This window comes from Ascidiella aspersa, chromosome 5, assembly GCF_963924565.1.
Source record: "Ascidiella aspersa chromosome 5, kaAscAspe10.2, whole genome shotgun sequence".
NCBI lineage: Eukaryota > Metazoa > Chordata > Ascidiacea > Phlebobranchia > Ascidiidae > Ascidiella > Ascidiella aspersa.
In genome coordinates, this window is record NC_139451.1 from 11,348,142 (window position 1) to 11,350,641 (window position 2,500).

General features: G+C 52.0%; 1 non-coding gene across 1 annotated transcript in view; it reads left to right on the forward strand.

The window, feature by feature from the left end:
* The first annotated feature begins 1,341 nt into the window (after positions 1-1,341).
* Positions 1,342-2,500, forward strand: part of LOC146143574 (small subunit ribosomal RNA) — a 1,805-nt gene continuing 646 nt past the window's right edge. Inside the window, exon 1 of the ribosomal RNA XR_014500929.1 lies at positions 1,342-2,500. This exon is cut by the window's right edge and continues 646 nt beyond it. This is a non-coding gene — a ribosomal RNA (small subunit ribosomal RNA).

Sequence of the window (2,500 nt, forward strand, 5' to 3'; positions counted from 1 at the left end):
CTAGTTGAAGACCGGGGTGTCGTAATCACTAGAGCAGTATCTTCACTGCGATTTGTTGAGAGTAAGCCTCAAGATCTATCGATTTGTCCGCAAGGTCGGGCGCTAAAAGCGATCTCGAACGCCTCCGGGCGCGCGAGGTTGTTTTTTTTCTAAGTTTTTTTTCGCCGCCGACACTTGTCTTTTTTTCAATTTTTTTTTTTCAATTTTTCGCTCGCGCGGCGGGCCTTTCCACGTTCACATCGGGGCGAAATTTTTTATGTTTTTCGACAGTCCTTTGCAATTTTTTCGATCTCTCTTTTCGACACTTTTTTGCCGCGCGGCGGGCCTTTGCACGTTCACATCGGGGCGAAATTTTTTATGTTTGTCGACAGTCCTTTGCAATTTTTTCGATTTTTCTTTTCGACACTTTTTTGCCGCGCGGCGGGCCTTTCCACGTTCACATAGAGGGCAGGTCTTTATTTTTTTGTGACTGTCCTTTACAATTTTTTTTTCGCGCACTCGGGCTTTAGCATATTTCCGCCCAGCGAGCAAGAGCATATTTAGGCCGCGGGAGCATGAGCCTGTTTAGGCCGCGCGAGCTTTGAATATATTTCGGCCGCGGGAGCATGAGCCTGTTTAGGCTGCGCGAGCAGTGAGTACATTTCGGCCGCGGGAGCATGAGCCTGTTTAGGCCGCGCGAGCATTGAATACATGTCGGCCGCGCGAACATTGAACATATTTCGGCCGCGCGCGCGAGCAAGAGCCTGTATAGGCCGCGCGAGTATTGAGTACATTTCGGCCGCGCGAGCATGAGCCTGTTTAGGCCGCGCGAACATTGAACATATTTCGGCCGCGCGCGCGAGCAAGCGCCTGTATAGGCCGCGCGAGCGTGTGATATGCCTCGCAATAGTTCAACACCTGGCGCAATCGTGCACCTTTTTTTTACGTTAGAATTTCAAACGGAAGACCCCAGGGACAACACTCATCTTTGCTATACTTGTGGGAGCTGACAAGCTTCGACAAGTAAAGAATCGGTGAAAAGGCGATTGGCTCGCTGGGCAGATGTTGCTGCTGCGCGAAGAGCCGAGTGTCAGTTTGTCGGGTTCTGAGCGGTCGCTTCGGCGAAGTTGTCTGGCGTGCGTTGCGCTCGCGCCGGTGTTGGCGACGTGGCGGTCGAAAGGCCTGCCGACGAAGTCTTACTCCGGCGGGTGCGACGGGCGGTGACGGTTTTCTGAGTTCGGGCAGCCGAGCAAAGAACGAAATTTTAACGGAGAGAAGCCTTCGGGTTTCGCATCGACCGAGCGACGGCGCCGCATCAGCGGCGCCTCCTTCGTCGGCCTTTCGGGGCTACGCTAAAGTAGCTACCTGGTTGATCCTGCCAGTAGTCATATGCTTGTCTCAAAGATTAAGCCATGCAAGTCTAAGTACGAGCTCTCGTACAGTGAAACTGCGAATGGCTCATTAAATCAGTTATGGTTCATTTGATCGTACGTTTTACGTGGTTAACTGTGGAAATGCTAGAGCTAATACATGCGTGAAGCGCCGACCTCGCGGGAGGCGTGCTTTTATCAGACCAAAAACCGACCGGGCTTCGGCCCGCAACCTTTGGTGACTCTGGATAACTTTGCGGATCGCACGGTCTCGCACCGGCGACGGATCATTCAAGTGTCTGCCCTATCAACTTTCGTCGGTACGGGCCTACCGAGGTTCTTACGGGTAACGGAGAATCAGGGTTCGATTCCGGAGAGGGAGCCTGAGAAACGGCTACCACATCCAAGGAAGGCAGCAGGCGCGCAAATTACCCATTCCCGACGCGGGGAGGTAGTGACGAAAAATAACAATACAGGACTCTAAACGAGGCCCTGTAATTGGAATGAGTACACTTTAAAACCTTTAACGAGTATCCATTGGAGGGCAAGTCTGGTGCCAGCAGCCGCGGTAATTCCAGCTCCAAAAGTGTATATTTAAGTTGTTGCGGTTAAAAAGCTCGTAGTTGGATTTTGGGCGCAGGCGGCCGGTCCGTCGCAAGGCGTGTACTGGCCGTCCTGGCCTCACCTCCGGTTCTCCGCCGGTGCCCTTGACTGAGTGTCGGCGGCGGCCGGAACGTTTACTTTGAAAAAATTAGAGTGTTCAAAGCAGGCGATTCGCCTGAATAATGGTGCATGGAATAATGGAATAGGACCTCGGTTCTATTTTGTTGGTTTTCGGAGCGCGAGGTAATGATTAAGAGGGACAGACGGGGCATTCGTACTGTGCCGTTAGAGGTGAAATTCTTGGATCGGCGCAAGACGAACGACTGCGAAAGCATTTGCCAAGAATGTTTTCTTTAATCAAGAGCGAAAGTCAGAGGTTCGAAGACGATCAGATACCGTCCTAGTTCTGACTATAAACGATGCCAACTAGCGATCGGGGGGCGTTAGTTTTACGACCTCTCCGGCAGCTTGCGGGAAACCAAAGTCTTTGGGTTCCGGGGGAAGTATGGTTGCAAAGCTGAAACTTAAAGGAATTGACGGAAGGGCAC